At 41.3% G+C, this 22,965-nt stretch overlaps 1 protein-coding gene across 3 annotated transcripts in view; it reads left to right on the top strand.

Annotated features, from left to right (window-relative positions):
* RFX3 (regulatory factor X3) overlaps positions 1-22,965 on the top strand; it is a 512,595-nt gene that overhangs the window by 133,204 nt on the left and 356,426 nt on the right. The gene's annotated exons all lie outside the window — the stretch shown is intronic.

Raw genomic sequence — 22,965 nt, 5'->3', positions numbered from 1 at the left:
ATGGAAATACGATTAGATAGTTATCTATCAGGGTGGATGTCTAGACTTCAGATTATTGTAGTTATTTAAAAGGTATATATTTTATATTATTTCCATATTTTATAATTTGCATTCATTTACATAAGAAGCTGGAGTTACAACATCAGTCTAACACAACTACATATACAGTGTAATTGCCTATAAGTAGATGTAGTGAGAGGCTCTGAAATCTTTCTTATCTTTCTAACTGTTGCCATATGCTGCTATAAATTGGATATGCAATGTAATTAAATGTTAATACCTGGTGGTTTTACATAATACGGAGCAAAAGTCAATTATGCAGGCAATCTATATACAAAGCATACAAGTACAATCCAGACTCTTGACACTCATAACTCTGAAAACGTCATAAGTAAGGTTACAAAGCTAATTAAAGGGACATATTGGTTTCTGCAAATAAAGCGCATTCTTTCTATATTGAAAGGTGTACAACTTAGTAGGAACATAGGAACATACAAGGTTAATGCCCAGTGGATACAAATCTGTCCTCGACATTACTCAAACTCCTATATAACCTTCACTTGGTGAAGCAAGAACAAACCATAGAATAGCTATCTGCAGATGTAGTGGCAATACATTGGGAAAATACTCATTAGAATGACAATGATCATTAATGTGTAATATACAGTAAGTCATAGAATCCTTTTTTCATTCTCCACCTTTTGCCCGCAGTATCGGTTTGTCTCCTCCAAGTACATTTCTTACAATTTAAAAAGAGAGACTGGCTTCATACAGTACAGTGATGGAATAATGCCCTCACAACACATTAGCTTGGGCTTTTCTGTGTCAATATGTGATTGTGATTGGAATCAGGTCTATTGAAGACCATCCATGTGCAGAAGAAAACGTAAAGGCCCCTGTACACATTAGACTAATGTTGATCAAACCCGCCGATATCAGGCTGATTCGACCGACAATTAAAGGAGTATGGCAGCATTTGGCAACTCATGGTCTAGGAAGATATTAATCATGCCTATCCAGTTTCGGATTACCGATCACCCGGAGATGGGAGAGAGAAGAGTTTGGACCAGTAGTGCAACCATGCCGCTGGTGGAAACTGTCAGCCTTTACGAAGCACTCCCTCCAGCAAAGCTTGAAGCTGGGGGCATGGCCGTGTTCTCCTGAAGATTCATGAGACAACCTCTTTTAAGTTCCAAAAATTAATGTTTTCACCAATTAGGGACAGGTCTTTCCCAAGCTTGAGAAATGCCTGTACACAATTGATCGAAATGTTGCTTTTTACATGGGCGAATGAAAGTCAGATTTTTTTTACACCTTTGGGATATAGGTTTAAGCTAATTTGAAGTTTGAAGCCTGAAGTCTTCCACCCACAATGTTCTTGCACTTGTGCTGCTTTTTCTATCTATCTGACTGTCTGCCTTTGTCTCCATATAAATATTTAATTTGCCATTTTTTAAATATATTTAAAAACAAACACACCAACTAGCTGTAATAATAATAATGTTAGCAAACACCTCCGATTACAAGTGTAGGATAGTTCTTCTGATTCGCTTTGTCGCTTACCCCATGTGCAGAGAATTGCAGTAACTTAGGTATCCATGGTTACAACCACTAACTAACTAACTGTCTGTCACTATTTGAGTGGTCGTAACCATGACTACCTAAGCTACTGCAGTGCCCTTCACATGAAGTAAGCGACATAGCGAATCAGAAGAACTATACTACATTTCTAACTGGAGGTGTTTGCTAATATTATTATTACACTTACTACGTTTTGGGATAGGATCTTGAAGATGGGAATTCCCCTTTATATCAATGTTGTAATCAGTAAAGTGCTAAGTATAAATAGGAGAAGTTCTGTCAATAGTGTGCACTTTGTGGGGCAACAGAATAGTAGTATTAGCGAAACGCGCGTCGGGGGTGCAACGGTTCTTTGGGAGGTATGACACTGAGCATTTAGCTGCCTTTTTCATTTGTATCATTAATTTGCCTCTTATATCTATACCCTTACTATATCACTTGATTTGCATTGAGAACACTTTGATATTGGGGCAAATACTCTTTTTAGGCAATTTAGGCTGGGTGCTTCTGAATATAGCCCATACATGGATATAACAATTCTTTAAAAGCTGCCAGATATAATATACGTATATTTATGCATCATGCACTTTATTTGTAGGCCTCTGTTCAGCTGTTTGATACATTTATATGTGGGCATAAGATATCTTTTACATGCCTATTTGTGAGTAGTACAATAACTATCTATTGACTGGATAATTTATTTTGTGTCTTATATATGCAAGCTTTTTTTTAGGCTGTTTGATATGTTTATTTATGAACATTGGCCATATTTGTAAGACTGATATATATGGTCTGTATGTATTTCTATTCAGTGTATTCTTTCTGGTTGCTTTGCACCTCCAAAAGCCGTTTTTCTTTTTTTGCTTTGTTTGTCCACATTTTAATTTTATTAGGTTTATTATAGCATTTTAATCTCATCAATAAAATTTTTCATTTTATGGCAATATGACTTCATGGTTTCTTTATATGTGATCAGTTGCTCTGCTACTTGGTGATAGTTATAGCCATATATGGATACTCCAATATGGGCCTTATAATGCTAATATGTGCTGCAGTGTGTATGGGTGGGGGTCGTGCCCGATTTACTATCCATGGGTGGTTGCAATCCTTTTCCCCCCTCTTTTTCAATGTACTTGGTTGTTCATATTTTATATTTGAGAATTATTTTTTTATGGGATTTTTTGACTTTGGTTTTTGTGGTGCTTTTCTGTTAATTTGCAGTTTGTCTCTGTTAGTCCTAAACTAGATACATATACATGTAAAGAGCAACTATCTATTTTCCATTTAGATCCCTATGGGCCCTCTTTTTCTTGTATAATGTGTGCTACAAGTGTGTCATGCCATACTGCTTCATGCATACTGCATGGATGTACTGTATATGTTTCTTTAGCATTCATTTACAAAAAAGTGGTCACATGTCCGGTATTTATGACCGGTGTCTTTAAAGGAGTTCAAATATCAAAAGACTGACTATCACTTCCAAATACTGTAGATATCAGGTGTGTACAGGTGCTTACTAAGAGTGGCTATCTCTGTACATAACTTACAAGATAAAGTTGCATTCTGTAGGGCTATAGCATGCAAACATGAAATATATGAAATTTGTACTGCATTATTGCACTAGAAAATAGGAAAAATAGAGAATTCTTCTTCAAAGGAGTTGTCCGGCCTTAGGGTACAAGTCTACAGTCACTCAATATGACTGCAGACTTGTGAATCCTCACAGCGTGTGCACTGCATGCTGTGAGGATCCTCCAGTGCCAGTGCAGGGAATGGGCGGCGATGTGACCACAAGCATGCAATTCAGATAATTTCAGCCACATTCCTACTAGACATGTCTGGCCTTGCTCAATACACTTGCATTGTCCGTGCATGTCTAGTTGGCAAGTTACCGCATGTATACAAATCGCATACTTACAGTCACACGCCTGCTGCTCCCGGCACCGAATAATCCTCACACTGCTGAGTTCTGATTCACAAGTCTGCAGTCACATAGAGTGACTGCAGATTTTTAGTCTAAGGCAAGACAACCGCTTTAAGTATGAATCAAGTAAACATATAAATGAGTTGATAAGAAAGATTAGTAGGAACCCTGGTACAGTAGCCACATCGGTAGTCTATGGCCACCAGACCAGAGCCCTGCAAACCTCTTCCTACCTGCCACCGTCCCCAGTACCTCTTCTGATTATTAGGCCTGGCGAGATGCCACGCATGTGCCATGCCACAACGATTATGTCATGCTGGGACTACTAATCAGTATAGATACTGCGGAAGCTGGCAGGTAGGAGGAGGTTCTGACAGCTATGGCTACCGACGTGTGTGCAGTACCAGGGTCCTGTGAATTTTTTTCTCATTCAGTTGTATTCAGCAGATTTTGAGCATGCCATTTATTTCCCTATACAACTTGCAGACTATAATATATAGTATACAGGGCAACGCAGAATTAGTTTACATTCACTAAAGGCTGATTATGTAGTGGATGTAAAACACTCACTAACCCAAGAAAATAGTACAGATGGTAATGTATATTATTAGAACCAACTTTAATCTCCCTCTTACATCTGAAAATTTCATTCCTGGTTTTGAGTCTTCTTTTCATACCTTACACTCTATAATTAATACACCACTATTTATAATAATTGGCATCAACCATACATGCTAATGAAATGTATATTTAAGATTTTTTTTGCTGAAAATATTTTTTTTATTTCAAAAGAAAAATGATCTATGTATTTTTTTTTATTTGCATAATCTGAAGGAAAGTGAGTTTCCATGGTAATGATTTCAATAATATAAGTAAAAGCAAAGATTAAAATATTTTCAACATCTCATATATAGTAAAATGGGTCCCTCCTCCCTTGAAGGAAACGCTCTACAAACATGTGCACAAAATATTTTTTCAGGCAGACAAATGAAGGACAAGTTTTTCAACAGAAGGTAGTTCAGGACATGTTATTTTTCTTTGCTGTTTTTTTAATCCTGAAGCCTCATTTTTTAACGTTTTTTGGTAGTTTCCTGAATGCTTTTGCAACGTTTACAACAGTTTTTTGTTGTTGTTTTTCTCTGCATGTTTGTGGAGTCTTTTTTACTGGCATTTTCCAGATGTTGCTTTTTTTATCTTTCCTACTGTGAAGAAACGCTAGTGGATTTTGAAGCAAAATCTTTGTCAAAATTCTCAAAAAGATGCTGGGTATCTTTTTTAGCCTTCCCATTGACTTCTATTGTAAAGTATATCTCTCAATGGTCCAAAAGGGAATGTTCTTCAGCACCAAAGGAAAGTAATTCAAACTTAGCCTTTATTCATATAGGATAAAAAAATGGCAGAATGTCCACATTAAAAAAAACAACCCATAATGCTTATGTGTTTAACGCGTAGGCATTGTGGGTTTTCTTTTCTAATATGTGCACATTCTGCCAATTTTTTTTATCCTATATGATTAAAAGCTAAGTTTTAACTACTTTACTTTGGCGATGGAGAACATCAACTGTTTGGATCATTGAGAACTTTTTGACCTGGAAGCAGACTACTGCTTACTCCATGTATTACACTCAGACTCTGTAAGTCTCCTGGGATACTTATCAATATCACACAAGTGGTGGGGTGAATTGACACTTTTTGTATTTTTTATTGTAAAGTATACAGCGTCTTCAGGGCAGAAAATGCCTGATGAATGGTCATGTGACTTCTTTTAATATCTTGGCATTTTTGGAAACCTGAAGTGGCTACAAAGATTGAAAGGGGTTATCCACTACTAAGACAACCCTTTCTTAAAGTAAATGTTCGGCCCTGATAAAATAATAAAGCTTATACTCACCTCCTCTGCTGGCGCCGTTCTCACTTGCTCTCCCCAGGGCTGTGATGTGGTGTTGTGACATGTGACACCAGTGCCCAATCAGTGCAGGCGTCATTGTCCCTGTCGTCGGATGAACTGAACATGAAGAGGAAGCCAGAGATAAGCTGTAGCCCTGACTTCCTCTTCATGTTCAGCATGTCTGGAGGCGGAGACAGTGATGCCAGCGCTGATTGGGCGCTGGGCATCATGTGTCATTCCATCGCATCACAACCCCGGGATCACGAGTGCCGACATCGCTGGAACGGAACTGGCACGGGACGTGAGAATAGGTTTCATTATTTTATCAGAGCTGAACATTTAGTTTAAAAAGGGGTTGTCCTTGAAGATATGAACAGGAAGTCATTTTAGATAGCAACGTGTATGTTCATTGTTTGAATAATTTAGCTAGTATGTTTTCAGGCTTCTTATGGAGCAGTTTCAATTGAAAAAACACTGTGTGCTTGAAGCTTTAGCCATCAGATCCTTGTTATAGGTGGGAAAAGTTTTTCCTCTTAAATATAGGGGGACTTTCTCCACCTCTATTGAAGTCTGATATAAATTATTAATGTCATCTTTGTCTAGTAACAATTAATATACAACTTATTGATGCCTTAACGTTATCTGTTCCTTATAGTATATACTAACTGAGACAAAACCATGTATCAATAAAGAATATTTATTACACATAACTTTGCCGTCTATTACATGCATATATATTTATACCCAAGCTAGTGACTATAAATAGCTACATTATCTGAAGAGACACATATGCATGTTTTTCTCAATATCTGACATGAAATCAGAATAAGCCTTTCTCGTTTTAAGTTAATTAGGATTACAGTAATTATTAATATTTGTCAGAATAATGAGCGAGAGAATGTTTTAAGGCATTTTTATTACTTACCGCAAGGTCAAAAGTTTACATACACTAAGATTACTATGCCTTTAAACAATTCTAGATTACCCATATGTGTTTGGAAGCTTCTCATAGGTTTTTGGCAAGATCTGAGTTAATTAGAGAAACACCTGTGGACGTATTTTAATGCTGAATCACCACTTCTTTGTGTAGCATCATGGAAAAGTCTCAAGAAATGAGCCAAGGTATCAGGAAGCGAATTGTGGACTTGTGCAAGTCTGGCTCATCCTTGGGTCCAATTTCAAGATACCTGAAGGTGCCTCGTTTATCTGTACAAACAATTATATGCAAGTAGAAACAAGATGGGAATGTCCAGCCATCATAGCGCTCAGGAAGGAGATGGGTTCTGTGTCCCAGAGATGAACATGCTTTGGTCCAACATGTGCATATCAACCCAAGGTCAAAAGCAAAAGACCTTGTGAAGATGATGGCAGAAGCTGGTAAGATTGTGTCAATATCCACAGTGAAACGAGTACTGTATCAACATCGACTGAAAGGCCACTCTGCCAGGAAGAAGCCATTAATCCAAAAGAAACATAAAAAGGCAGATTAATGTTTGCAAATGCACACAGGAACAGAGACCTTAATATTGAGACATGTCCTGTGGTCTGATGAAGCAAAAATTGAACTTTTTGGGCATAATGACCATCGTTGCGTTTGGAGGAAAAAGGGAGAAGCTTGGAAGCCTAAGAACATCATCCCTACTATGAAACACGGGGCTGGCAGCATCATGCTGTGGGGTTGTTTTACTGTAGTAGGGACTGGTGCATTTTACAAAATAGATAGCATAATGAGAAAAGAAAAGATTATGTGGCAATACTGAAGGAACATCTGAAGACATCAGCCAGGAAGTTAAAGCTTGGGTGGAAATGGGTCCTCCAAATGATCAATGACCCGAAGCATACTGCCAAAATGGTAAGACAGTGGCTTAAGGATAAAAAAGTCAGTGTTTTCGAGTGGTCATCACAAAGCCCCGATCTCAATCCTGTTGAAAATTTATGGGCAAAGCAGAAAAGGGTAAGGAGACCTACAAACCTGGATCAGTTACACCAGTTTTCTTAGGAGGAATGGGCCCAAATTTTGACCAACTATTGTGAGAAGCTTGTGGAAGGATATCCCAAACAATTTACCCAAGTCAATCAGTTTAAAAGCAATGGTACCAAATACTAATGAAATGTATGTAGACTTTTGACTTTGCAGTAAGTAATAAAATGCCTTAGAACATTCTCTCATTAGTCTGGCTTTTGGAAAATATTAATAATTATGGTAATCCTAATTGACCTAAAATGGGAAAGATATATTATGATTGATATTGAGAACAATGTGCATGTGTGTCTTTTTAGATAGTGTATGTAAACGTCTAGTTTCAACTGTGTATATATATATATACTGTGGGGAACATAAGTATTTGATACACTGCCGATTTTGCAAGTTTCCCCACCTACAAAGAATGGAGAGATCTGTAATTTTTATCATAGGTACACTTCAACTGTGAGAGACAGAATCTAAAAATACAAAAAGAGATAATCACCTTGTATGAATAAGTATTTGATACAATAGAAAAACAGAACTTAATATCTGATACAGAAACCTTTGTTTGCAGTTACAGAGGTAAGACATTTCCCTTAGTTCTTGAACAAGTTTGCACACACTGCAGTAGGAATTTTGGCCCACTTCTTCATACAGATCTTCTCCAGATCTATCAGGTTTCAGGGCTGTCACTGGGCAGCATTGAGTTTCAGCTCCCGCCAAAGATTTTCTATTGGGTTCAGTTCTGGAGACTGGGTAGGTCACTCCAGGACCTTGAAATTCTTCTTATGGAGCCACTGCTTAGTTACCATGGCTGTGTGTTTCGGATCACTGTCTATCTGGAAGACCCAACCACGACACATCTTCAATGCTCTTACTGAGGGAAGGAGGTTGTTGGCCAAAATCTTGCTATACATGACCTCATCCTTCCTCCCTTCAATACAGTGCAGTCGGTCTGTCCCCTTTGCAGAAAAGCACCCCCAAAGTATGATGTTTCACCCACCATGCTTCATAGATGGGACAGTGTTCTTGGGGTCGTACTCATCCTTGTTCTTCCTAAATACACAGCGAGTGGACTTGATACCAAAAAGTTCTATTTTTGTTCTCATCTGACCATATGATCATCTCCCATGCCTCCTCTGGATCATCCAGATGTTCATTGGTGAGCTTCAAATGGGCCTGCCCTGCACATGTTCTGACGTGAGCAGTGGGACCTTGTGTGCCCTGCATGATTTTAATCCATGATGATGTAGTGTGTTACTAATGGTAATGTTTGAGAATGTGGTCCCAGCTTTCTTCAGGTCTCACGTTCTGGGCTGATTCCTGACTTTTCTCAGAATCATTCTTATTCCACAAGGCGAGATCTTGCATGGAGCCACAGATTGAGGAAGATTGACAGTCATCTTGTGTTTCTTCCATTTTCTAATAATTGTGCCAACAGTTCTTGCCTTCTCACCAAATATTAAGTTCTGTTTTTCTATTGTATCAAATACTTATTTTGTGCAATAACTGATATTATACCACCCATATTTCTTAATCACATACATCCAATAAGTATCCCACTCTGTTTAACTGGCTAACTGTCTAACTGTCCCTATATGTAAATCAAGGGGTTAATAACAGTGCAGATATAAATATCTTGGGGGGGTTAATGCAAGGGTATGCAGGGTCCACTAAGTAAAGGGTTAGATCTAAGTGTGACAAAAGATCAGGGTGTAAGTGGATACTCAGCCAATGTGCTCATCATGGTCCCAAAACAAAATAGAGTAAAGGTACTGTCACACTTAGCGATGCACCAGCGATCCCGACCAGCGATATGACGCGGTCAGGATCGCTGGTGCATCGCTAAGTGGTCGCTAGTGAGCTGCCACACAGGTAGATCTCACCAGCAACATAGCAGGGGTCGGCGGTCGCTACTTACCTGTCAGACGAGGCGATCCTGACGTCCTCCCGCCCGCATCCACGCGTCGCTCGTCTCCACAGCAGGAAGCTGACGACGATAAACGGCCCAGGACGTTCTCGCGCGATCAGCGATAACCAGCGGGGGAGCCGTCGGTGGTAAGTATCAGACATAGCGATATCGCTAGCAATATCGCTATAACGTCGCAAAAACCAGTGACGTTATAGCAATATTGCTAGCGATATCGCTTAGTGTGACAGACCCTTAAGAGACAGCATGTAGGCAAAGCTGGAGTTTTAAGTCCCACAGCCAAGAGGAATTGCTCAATTTCATGTCAGAGAATATATTGTGAGTCTATTGTAATATTGCCCACCCAAAGGCTAAGGTTCATTCCTAGCTGAACATGTTTTTCAGCAATTGACTGGACATTCCTATTGTCTCCACTCTTCCCCCCTCAGCAGCTACACTGTGTCACTTTACATGTTTGTCACACTTTGATATTTCAGATCACCAAACACAATTAAATAATTAGACAAAGATAGCACAAGTAAACACAAAATGCAGTTTTTAAATAAAAGTCTTCATTATTAAGGCAAAAAAGAAATCCAAACCAACAGGGCCCTGTGTGAAAAAGAGATTGTCCCCCCCCTTAAAACATAAATTAACTGTGGTTTGTCACATCTTTGGGAAGCTGAGTTCAAATTCCTTAAGGCCCCTTTACATTTAGCAATGCACCAGCGATCCCGACAACGATACGACCCGGTCAGGATCGCTGGTGCATCGCTAAATGGTCGCTAGTGAGCTGCCACACAGGCAGATCTCACAGCGGTGCAGCAGCGATACAGCGGTCGTTACTTACCTTTCAGACGTGGCGATCCTGACGTCCTCCCGTCCGCATCCACGGATGGAGCTGCGCGATCAAAGACAGACAGCGGAGGAGCCGGTCGGAGGTAAGTATCACACATCGGTGATACTTTAGCGATATTGCTAGTGATATCGCTATGTGTAAAACCCCCTTTAGTCATACTCAGGCCTGATTACTGCCACACCTGTTATCATTCAAGAAATCACTTAAATAGGAATTGCCTGACAAATTGAAGTAGACCAAAAGAAAAGATCCTCAAAAGCTAGACATCATGCCACAATCTAATGAAATTCAGGAACAAATGAGAAACAAAGTAATTGAGATCAATCAGTCTGGAAAAGGTTATAAAGCCATTTCTAATCTTTGGAACTCCAGGAACCACAGGAAATCTCCACAATTGGGGAAAACATGGAACAGTGGTAAATCTTCCCAGGAGTGGCTGCCGACCAAAATTACCCCAAGAGCAGGCGACAACTCATCCAAGATGTTATAAAAGACCACTCAACAACATCTAAAGAACTGGAGGGTTCAGTTAAGGTCAGCGTTCATGACTTCACCATAAGAAAAAGACTTGGCAACAATGGCCTGTATGGCAGAGTTCCAAGACAAAAAAACACTTCTGAGCAATAAGAGCTTAAAGGCTCATCTCTTTTTTGCCAGAAAACATCTTGATGATCCCCACAACTTTTGGGAGAATACTCTGTGGACTGACAAGACAAAATTTGAACTTTTTGTAAGGTGTATATCCCTTTACATCTGTCGTAAAAGTAACAGCATTTCAGAAAAGGTACTTCATATCATCAGTAAAATATAGTGATGATAGTATTATGGTCTGGAGCTGTTTTGCTGCTTCAGGATCTGGAAGACTTGCTGTGGTAAATGGAACCATGAATTCTGCTGTCTACCAAAAAATCCTGAAGGAGAATGTCCAGCCATCTGTTCGTGACTGCAAGCTGAAGCATGCTTGGATTATGCAGCAGGACAATGGTCCAAAACACACCAGCAAGTCCTCCTGTGAATGGCTTAAGAAAAACAAAATTAAGACATTGGAGTGGCCTAGTCAAAGTCCTGACCTTAATCCTATTTAGATGCTGTGGCATGACCTTGAAAAGGCTGTTCATGGTTGGAAACCCTCAAATGTGTGTATGAAATGTGAACAACAATTCTGCAAAGATGAGTGAGCCAATATTCCTGCAAAGCGTTGTAAAGGACTCATTGCCAGTTATCGCAAATGCTTGATTGCAGTTGTTGCTGCTAAGGGTGGCCCAACCAGTTATTAGGTTTAGGGGGAATCACTTTTTCACACAGGGCCCTGTAGCTTTGGATTTCTTTTTCCCTTAATAATAAAGACCTTAATATAAAACTGCATTTTGTGTTTACTTGTGTTATCTTTATCTAATATTTAAAGTTGTTCGGTGATCTGAAACATTTAAGTGTGACAAACATGCAAAAGAATAGGAAATCAGGAAGAGAACAAGCACTTTTTTACACCATTGTATATATACACTGCTCAAAAAAATAAAGGGAATACTAAATTAACGCATGCTAGATATCACTGAATGAAATATTCCAGTTTCAAATCTTTTTCATTACATAGTGGAATGTGCTGAGAACAATAAAACATAAAAATGATCAGTGTAAAGAAAAATTATTATCCCATGGAGGTCTGGATTTGGAATGATACTCAAAATTAAGATGGAAATGCCTCAAGACAAGGAAATGATGCTCAGTAGTGTGTGGCCTCCACATGCCTGTATGACCTCCCTACAATGCCTGGGCATGCTCCTGATGAGGCAGCAAATGGTCTCCTGAGGGATCTCCTCCCAGACCTGGATTAAAGCATCAGTCAACTTCTGGACAGTCTGTGGTGCAACGTGATGTTGGTAGATAGAATGAGACATGATGTCCCAGATGTGCTTAACTGGATTCATGTCTGGTGAATGGGCAGGCCAGTATATAGCATCAGTACCTTCATCATGCAGGAACTGCTGACACACTTCAACCACATGAGGGCTAGCATTGTCATGCATCAGAAGGAACCCAGGGCCCACTGCACCTGCATCTAGTCTCACAATGGGTCTGAGGATCTCATCCCGGTACCTAGTGACACTCAGAGTACCTCTGGCTAGCACATGGAAGGCTGTGTGGCCCACCAAAGAAATGCCTCCCCACACCATTACAGACACACTGTCAAACCGTTCATGCTGGAGGATGTTGCAGGCAGCAGAACGTTCTCCATGGCATCTCCAGACTTTGTCACATCTGTCACATGTGCTCAGAGTGAACCTGCTCTCATCCGTGAAGAGCAAAGTGCGCCAGTGTCAAATCTGCCAATCTTGGTATCTGGTAAATGCCAATCACACTGCACGATGTTGGGCTGTAAGCCCAACACCCTCTTGCGGATGTCGGGCCCTCATACTACCCTCATGGAGTCTGTTTCTGACAGCTCGCACTGATGTGCCATCCTGAATGAGCTACACTACCTGAGCAACTTCTGTGGGTTGTAGGGTTGTAGATACCGCCTCATGCTACTGTACCTCTAGGGGAGAGAGCAATGACAAAATGCAAAAGTGACTAAAGCAACAGCCAAAAAGTATGAGAACACAGAAATGGTCTGTGGTCACCACCTGCAGAACCACTTCTATATTGGGGTTGTCTTCCTAATTGCCTATCATTTCTACCTGTTGTCTGTTCCATTTGCACAGCAGCAGGAGAAATTGATTCGCAATCAGTGTTGCTTCATAACTGGACAGGTTGGTTTCATAGAAGTGTGATTAACTTGACGTTACATTGTGTTGTTTAAGTGTTCCCTTTAATATTTCAAGCAGTATATATATGTATATTTACATACATGGGCTAATATTTCTATATTTCTTTAAATATATGTACATTTTGGGGCACTTCCCTTGTACAATCCCCCTGTAGTCAAAAAGCACGACCTTGAAAATTAAAGGAAGTGTCGTGCTGGAAATTATTTGCCTACTCAACCGTATTTATAACTTGGAACGGTTCAGGATTGAATGAAGTATAATTATGCATGGAGGTATCTAGACATCTCCAATCGTGGCCATCATCTCTTCCCTGCCATTCACCATACCCAATGTCTCCATCCACAGAATATGCTGTCTTCATTTTTCTGGATGTTTATTGGGTCTTTCTTGATCTTTCTTAGTTCATGATGTCTTTTTTCTGCCATCATGTCATTGCCGATGTTAAGGTATCCTCCTAATCCAAAGTCATCTTATTGGTCAGACTCTGAAATGGCTTTACCCTCACAGTCCATAAGTCGGTCCATGTCCCTATGCTGTGTACACCCATTCCCTTGCCAGACTTTCTGCTTGTTTCTGCAGGGTTATGAATACCCCTGGCGTGATGAGACTGTCGAGTGTCACAGTCTGTAGTTGGGCATCACCATGTGGTTTCTTTGAGCATCTCTTTCTTTTTGGGGTATGATCAATTGTGGAATGGCATTCTTTCAGTAGAATCACAGCTTTCATCAGACACTTCTACAATCTTGATTGAAGATGGTTGATGGTGTTCTTCCATGGATAGATACACAGATCTTTTCTGGGCAAGTCAGACTTTCTTGAGAAGGGAGTGCCGTCACAATGCCTAAGTTGACTGTGGGAAGGCACACCATCTAACTCTAACCGACAATCAATTCAATCCAGTGTGACATCCTGCAATCCATCCCTTATGAACTTCAACATTGCTAGGGTTAAAGTGGCAAATACCTTAGAAAAGTGAGAGGACATGTCCTTGGGGAACCTTACTCTTTTTCCCCATTCACGCAAAACACATATTACAATTCCATTCCAAAATATACCTTTGGTTTGAATGCATATAGATACTTAAAGGTGCTTTCCCACTAACAAAGTTAATTTTAAAGTTGATTTTAATCAATACATCTTGGTATAATAAGAATGTCCTAAATATAAGTTTTACATTTTTTTTCCCTGTGCTGAGATAATCTTATAAATAAGTTCCTGCTAAGTGCCGTGTAATGGCTGTGTCTGACCGTGCAGGGACATGGTTTGGTCATACCACATACACAGTACACAGCAGGGGCACATTTACAAGATTATAATCTCAGCACTGCAACATTTATTATAAACACATCTAATTATGGAACTAATTATTATTTAATGATCTATTGATTAAATTGAAATTTGTTCATGGGACAACACATTTAAGCTAAAATAGCATGTATTCTACTGATCCATAAAGCACATGCAAATCATTTACCCCTGTGTAATTGTAGTTAACAGAACCACTGGTGCCAGCGCAGTATCAGCTCTCGGCGTCATGTTGGAGGAGGATTTTTTTTTTCTTTTCTAGCATTAGCAGCTATCGGATCACCTCTATATACACCAATAGCTGCTACCGCGCTGGTGTGGCAGGCGCCATTTTCAAATGGATCTTTTTTTGTATATCAGGATAATCTCAACCATATTAATTATATACACAGTATAGTGAAGTTATGCTGCAGCGCAAGTGCCACGGCTGGTGCCTGCATGCAGAAAGGTTTTTTTTTTTTCATTATGTATGAAATATTTTTAATATGTATATACACTCACTGGCCACTTTATTAGGTACACCATGCTAGTAAGGGGTTGGACCCCCTTTTGCCTTCAGAACTGCCTCAATTCTTCGTGGCAGAGATTCAACAAGGTGCTGGAAGCATTCCTCAGAGATTTTGGACCATATTGACATGATGGCATCACACAGTTGGCGCAGATTTGTCGGCTGCACATCCCTGATGCGAATCTCCCGTTCCACCACATCCCAAAGATGCTCTATTGGACTGAGATCTGGTGACTGAGGAGGCCATTTGAGTACAGTAAACTCATTGTCATGTTCAAGAAACCAATCTGAGATGATTCGAGCTTTATGACATGGCGCATTATCCTGCTGAAAGTAGCCATCAGATGTTGGGTACATTGTGGTCATAAAGGGATGGACATGGTCAGCAACAATACTCAGGTAGGCTGTGGCGTTGCAACGATGCTCAATTGGTACCAAGGGGCCCAAAGAGTGCCCAGAAAAAATTCCCCACACCATGACACCACCACCACCAGCCTGAACCGTTGATACAAGGCAGGATGGATCCATGCTTTCATGTTGTTTACGCCAAATTCTGACCCTACCATCCGAATGTCGCAGCAGAAATCGAGACTCATCAGACCAGGCAACGTTTTTCCAATCTTCTACTGTCCAATTTCGATGAGCTTGTGCAAATTTTAGCCTCAGTTTCCTGTTCTTAGCTGAGAGGAGTGGTACCCAGTGTGGTCTTCTGCTGCTGTAGCCCATCTGCCTCAAAGTTCGACGCACTGTGCGTTCAGAGATGCTCTTCTGCCTACCTTGGTTGTAACGGGTGGCAATTTGAGTCACTGTTGCCTTTCTATCAGCTCGAACCAGTCTGCCCATTCTCCTCTGACCTCTGGCATCAACATGGCATTTCCGGCCACAGGACTGCCGCTCACTGGATTTTTTTTCTTTTTCGGACCATTCTCTGTAAACCCTAGAGATGGTTGTGCGTGAAAATCCCAGTAGATCAGCAGTTTCTGAAATTCTCAGACCAGCCCTTCTGGCACCAACAATCATGCCACGTTCAAAGGCACTCAAATCACCTTTCTTCCCCATACTGATGCTCGGTTTGAACTGCAGGAGATTGTCTTGACCATGTCTACATGCCTAAATGCACTGAGTTGCCGCCATGTGATTGGCTGATTAGAAATTAAGTCTTAACACACAGTTGGACAGGTGTACCTAATAAAGTGGCCAGTGAGTGTATAATATTCATTATGTAAACTATGGGAAAGATCATTGTGGAATCAAAATCAGAGATCTATCACCAGTCTTCATTATGAATAGCTAAGCAGAGCACCACATGACCCCCCCCCCACAGGCCCGCCCCAGAGCACGAGCATATCATTTACTCAAAACTGAAAATAAAGATTAAACAATAACCACTAGTATAACAGCGCCGACCTCACAACACCATTTATCCAATCCAAAATGCACAGAAAACTAAAAAAATCAATAGGTTCTCTAATATAAATATTGTCCCGTGTATCGTTCTTGTTGAAAAGCTGCATCAGCCATCTGAACTATCAGCGCTCTAAACGCACCGAATACCCCAACACTATACTGTGTATCAATGCTTTTTTTTCCATGTCCCCCCCCGTCCTGATCAGTTCACAGATGATGACCACACATAATCACAGAGCAAAACACAAAAAACAAAATCTCAACAGAAGATTGCATGTGTGACTCCTACCTTGCTCACCATTATGTTATAGGCGCAAAATATTGGGGGACTTTCTCCACCTCAAATGAAGTTCAATGGTCAAGAAAACAAAGACTTTCGTACGTATGAGCCTGTAATATTGACTTTTAAATTGACGTTTGTTGTAACATATTGTGCCATTATCCTGGATGACAGAAACGCAGGGCAACTGAACAATGATGTTTGCTGATATGTTGATTACACGCTGTCTAGGCCAGCTAGCTTGTTGACTTGCAAAACAGAGGAGTAAAAACTATGCAAATTGATTAGATGGTCAAACCATGTGGGTTGATCCCATCACATCTTTCTCTTGAACTTTGGATTCTGGCTTGAAGTACTGTTGTTAACTATAAGAAGAGGAGATGCGCCTCTGTAAGGCTAGTTTCACATTAGCGTTTTTTTGCGCAGCGCATCGGGCGCATAAAAAACGCAAAGAAAAACGCAAAACAAACGCGCGTTTTTTTAACGTCATGCGCACGCTGATGTGTAAAAAAAACGCAGCGTTGTTTGCGTTTTACATGCGTTTTTTGCATGCGTTGGCGTTTTTTATGCGCATGCGTTTTTAAGTGTGACGTTTTTTCCATTGTCTAGAGAACATTCTAGACTTGTTTAACTCAAAAACGCATGCGCAAAAAAACGCAAGCGTGCGCAAGACCATGCGCACGCATGCGTTCCCATAGGCTCCAATGTGGTGTTTTTGCGCATTCCGTGCGCAAGCGTGCGCATGCGTTTTTTTGACGAGACAGGGCGGAACCAAAAATGCAACATGTTGCGTCTGGCGCGCCTGGCGCAAAAGACAAAAAAACGCATGCGCACGAAAACGCAAGTATGCGCAAGACCATGCGCACGTCATGTTAAGTATAGATGCGCAGTGCGCATGCGCACGGGTGCGCACGATGCGCTGCGCACAAAAGCGCTAATGTGAAACCAGCCTGACATGTATGCATCCAAGACATCCAGAGATCCAAAGGACCAGAGACTCTTTACAAGACTGCAGCCAAGACATCATGGCTCCATCACAAGGGACACAGATTTGATATTCTACAGGATGCCAGCTTAGGGGACAGTACAATACAGATCTGCTCCATTGACAATCACTAAACCTTGGAGATGTTTGTGATAGACAGGATTTGGACCCACTGGTCACCAGAGCCCCATGGATATGTTTGGGAAATCCAGGAATGGAACCCACCGGTTACCTGGCTCCATGGAGATGTACAGAGAAACTAGGTTGTGACCCTCTGGTCAACTGGTCTTGTACCTCGATGGACTGTCAGCTTCCTAAGCTTGTCGATACCTCCTCTCTGTGTGTTCCACAGGTGGGGTAGTCGACCCCGGAAGCTCTGAAGTCACAGCTGCTCTTATTCTGGTGAGTCAGTGGAAGGTTGAGACTCTGTAATTTTGCACCATCTTGGATATTTTGCTGGGATTGTTCTATATAATATTTGCCTGTTTATTTGCCACACTGTTTTACCTTAACCCTGTGTTATCAGAGTAGTATTACGCCCACGGTAAAAGGAGAGCGGGCATTCTGTGGGATGTGCCCTGGTGTATGCGGTTTCAGCTAGCGGACTAGAGTACCCACTGACCCCCGTGTCTCCAAATCTGATATTAATTATTAATTAATTTATTACACATAAGTCTACAGTCTATTACATACCTGTATATTTATACCCAAATAACACATATAATTGATACTACAACACTAATACAGTAATATCACAACAATATCAAACTGTTAAGGACTGACCTTGGTTGCCATAGTGGTATTGCAACCAGTAGGGGAAGCAGCGGCAGGTAGCATAGTCAGGGGTAGCCAATAAATCAGAACACAGGAGCAGCACTGTAGTTTTAGAATAAAAGAGCAGGTGAAAGGAAGCATGACTAGAGGCTGGTAGCTCAATAATCTTGAAAGGAAGGGAGTGCAATGCTAGGTTTAATTAGGGTGTTCAATCATGGTAGAGCCAATCAGGAAGGAAATTATATCAGTGGGGGCATAAGTCGTCTAGAATATATGTAGGGGGTATTTTATATATACTGTATATATACATACAGTATATAGATAGATAGAGAGATAGATAGATGCATGCATACATGGGCTATCATGCAATATATACTGTAAAAGCTCTGGAAAAATTAAGAGACCATTGCAAAAATTTCAGTTTGTCTGATTTTTCTCTTTATAGGTATATTTTTGCGTAAAATGTAAATTGCTCTTTTATTCAATAAACTACTGATAACATGTCTTCGAATTTCCAAGCACTTATTTTTGTATTTATTTTCAGAAAATGAGAAATGGTCAAAATAAGAAAAAAATGCAGTTCTTGCAGACCTCAAATAATGCTAAGAAAACAAGTTCATAATCATTTAGAAACAACAATACTAATGTTTTACCTCAGGAAGAGTTCAGAAATCAGTATTTTGTGGAATAACCATGATTTTTAATCACAGCTTTCATGCGTCTTGTCATGCTTTCCACCAGTCTTTCACACAGCTTTTGGGTGACCTTATGCCACTCCTGATACAAAAATCTAAGCAGTTCTTCTTTGTTTGATGGTTTGTGACTATCCATCTTCCTCTTAATTACATTCCAGAGGTTTTCAATGGGGTTCAGGTGTGGGAGGAACGGTCCCCCCCGTCGAGCGTCCGGGCCGTAACCAAAGGAGCCGTCATCCAGGTTCCGGGGGAATCTGTTCCCAGGGGACAGAGTTCAGGGACGGACCGTTGTGACAGACAGGAGAGCTAGGGGAGGGACCAGTATAAAGAGGGTGGGGAATTCCCCGGGCAATGAGTCAGCAGACTGGGACAGAGGCAGCTGGAGACGAAGGGAGCAACTGCAAGTGAGAGTAACTTACCAGGGCCAGGCAAGACGCTCACTGAGGGCCCCAGAGAGACAGCGCCAAGACGAACAGCTGAGATTCGTTAGACCGCGGCCACTGCAGCCCCAGTCCAACCCGCGGCCGCCTCTCCACAGCCCACGGCTGCGGCCTGCCCGCGGTCAACCGCGACCGCTGCCACCCACGGCCGCTGCCGCCTCTCCTCAGCCCGCGGCTGCGACCTGCCTGCGGTCGCTTCTCCTCAGCCTGCGGCTGCGGCCTGTCCCCCGCAGCCACCCCGCTCTCACCAGTGGCTGCGGCAAGTACAGTGTTGTTGGCGGCCACCACTGTCCCGCTCCGATCCGCAGCAGGAGCTGAGCCTCGGCTTGCCGCGGATTCCCCGTCGCAGCCGTTAGCTGTGCAGGTGGCTCGTCATTCGACACCCGACATCGCTGCTGCTTGCCCCAGTCCAGGGGTTGCGGCCTATCCGTCCAAGGACTCCGCCGGGGCCCGTGGGGCTCCAGGGTCAACATCACGCCAGAGCGCGCGAAGATTCCGCCAACGCCTCAGCAACTGGGCCCAGCAACTACTATGCCGAAGGACCGCCATCCCGAATGGCGTGGGATGTCTGGACAGCTAAGTGACTGTATCATTACGGACCCATAGTCGGCCATACCACAGCCCTATAGTGACCGGCTATTGCCGGGAGTAGTCGTGTTCTAACGTATTGTGTTTGCTTGTATCGAGCCCCTGCGAGGGCAACCCGTGTTACCCCTTTTTTGTTGATCAAGCCTTGACTGAGGAAAGTTCCCTCTAGTCGTATAAACGTTATTCTAGTAAGCACCAAATTGTCTCGCGACTCGTCACTGCATCCTGCGTATCTGCAAACACCACACAGGTCTGGAGATTGGGCTGGCCATGACATGGATTTGATGTGGTGGTCCTTCATCCACACATTGATTGACCTAGCTGTGTGGCATGGCACATTGTCCTGCTGGAAAAAAACAGTCCTCAGAGTTGGCTAACATTGCCTGAGCAAAAGGAATCAACTGTTTTTCCAGGATAACCTTGTATGCGGCTTGATTCATACGTCCTTCATAAAGATTAACCTGCCTAATTCCAGCCTTGCTGAAGCATCCCCAGATCATCACCGATCCTCCACCAAATTTCACAGTGGGTGCAAGGCACTGTGGCTTGTACACCTCTCCAGGTCTCCGTCTAGCCATTAGGCTATCAGGTGTTGCGCAAAGCTGAAAATTAGACTCATCAGAGAAGATTACCTTTCTCCAGTCCTCTATGGTCCAATCCTTATGGTCTTTGGCAACCTTCAGCCTGGCTCTCCTTTGCTTCTCATTGATGAAAGGCTTTTTTCTAGCTTTACTTAATCAGAAGCACATTAGTAGAATGAGGTGTACTCTGGTTGGAATTCAACTGACACTGGAATGGAATGGCTGACAGACATGTAGAGAAGCTGATTTTTATAAAACTGTTGAGTGGTCTCTTAAGTTTTGCCAGAGCGGTATATTTCTATGTACACTTTGTGAATATTACATTACAGATAAGAAAATATATTTTGCAAGCACCTTGCAAAATTTTTCATGCAGTTTCTTTACCACACCTGAATAATTGACGCAGCAGTCTAATTGGTCATATCAGTTCCGTTGACATGTAGTTTTCCACACTGGACACATTGGCGACAAATTAGCAGCTGTCATCTGGCATCCAAATGTTCCCTATTTCCTATATTAACCCATTTAGTCTTATTGCTAGCATGCTCGTAAATGAAAAGCCTTAGATTAGCTCCTAAATAATATGTGACATGAAGTGCAGTCACTTTATTAGCTAGGGAACAGGCAGTCACATGAGTTTCTCATTAAGGCAAAGCCCTTCTATAGCTGTATGCACAGTGCCAAATGGTTTGCCAACAATAGCCTTGGTATCCAGTGCAACACCGTGTTTCCATATTTATTACCAGCTGTTTTGTAATGGCACCCACTATCCATGTCTGTTTACTACTGACAACTTGCAGAAGTCAAGACTTCTCTGCCATAAGAATCTGGCTATGTATTTGGAAAAAAAGGAGAAAAGAAGTGGCACAAGGAGATTTTCATAATATGTTGCAAATACATGTCAAAAAATATATGTTGATATTTCTCTATGATGAAGACAGTCTTTCCTATGCTGTCATAACAGAAGATGTAGCGGTCATGAAGTTCAAGCGCAGATGATTGACTCCTCCACCACCTATGTCTGTAAGATATGGGTGATGCTGGCACTTTATATAGTCAACAGAAGGCTGGTAGCTGTTACCATTTTTCCTATTAGGCATATCTGTAGATCAGATATGATCTCATTATGTGGGACAAAAGTTCTGTCTAGTCTATCCTGGTAAGCCAGCTTCATACTTTCCATAGCAAAATTGTATGCCAAAGGTCTGTTAAGGTGTTCATAAGCTAACTTACTTGGTTTGGTCTGTGTTTATTATTATTTTTTTATTCTACATTGTGAGCTTGTTTTTTGTTGTCAAGATTTTTCAGACTAATTCAATATTTCAGACTTTTGCACTGTAATGGAGAACAAATTTTGTCTAATTGAATTTTTGCACAGGTGAAGACTAACATGCAACATTGTAAAGGATCATGCAAATTTAATCTAAAAAGGTGAAACACAAGAAAAAAGAGCATCTTTGATTTTGCACAAAATTCATCAACCTCCCAATTTAGAGGAATTGGGCGCAAAAAACAGCATAGAAAACAATACAGAAAAAGAAAACTTACTTGAAGAAAATTGCAAATGATGAATCGGGGCCATAGTTCTGAATTATGTATGAGATAAAAGGTTTATTGTCTCGATGTTAAACAACAGCTTCCAGACCTGTGCATTATCCAGGCCTTGTTCTTCATTATTATGGCAGCTCCTGGACCTTGCATTAGCCGTTTCTGTCCTGTTGACAAGTGTCACATTTGTTAATCCTAAATGTGATTCATCTGGAGTGGCGGCACATTTGCCATTTGATATCTCTGTAGTTTCTGATGAATCCTATTGATTGTCGCTGTGTGGTTAAGCTGCTGTATTCTCTACGTAATTAAAATCCAATAACAGAAGTGATAAAATGTGAGAGCTGTATGGCTGCTACTGTTTCCCTTTTCTTCATTCAGCATGTCACATCACCATTAAGTAAAAGCCTATTAGGTCCATTAACAAGCCTCTAAGGGGGTCTAAAACTCATAACTCAACCCCACTGTTTTAAAACTATTTATTTTGCAAATCCATAATCCTATATTCTTAAAAGGTCGAGGCAGACTTTCTGCTTTCCTCTGAGAAACACTGAAAATCAATTTGGAAAATTTGCAGCAGTTCTAGAGTTTTCCATCCATTTATAGACAAAAATAACTGTTGTGAAAGCATTAATACTTCAGCTAGATGCATAGTTATATAAGGAGAAGGGAGCAATGAGAATGGTAAATGGCCAAGAAAATGAAGCTGAGAAGAGTGTAATATTTGTTAAAGGGCAGCGGGGATAGACAAATCATAAAGAGTGACTAAGACTGAGAGATCTCACCCGACTCACTCTTAATGAATAGAAGAACAGAAAGAACCACATATTCATATATTCAGAAGTTGAGCTATTGAGTGCTTCTGGTCTCCCATCATTAAAAAAATGTCTTTCCCCCGGGGAAAGAGATCACAGTAGTAATGTTGTGCTTATTGCGTGTGGAAGATGGATGCAGCAGAT

This window comes from Dendrobates tinctorius, unplaced genomic scaffold (assembly GCF_039654945.1).
Source record: "Dendrobates tinctorius isolate UK_male_01 unplaced genomic scaffold, ASM3965494v1 ptg000128l, whole genome shotgun sequence".
Taxonomy (NCBI): Eukaryota; Metazoa; Chordata; class Amphibia; order Anura; family Dendrobatidae; genus Dendrobates; species Dendrobates tinctorius.
This window is presented reverse-complemented; position numbering and strand designations above follow the sequence as displayed.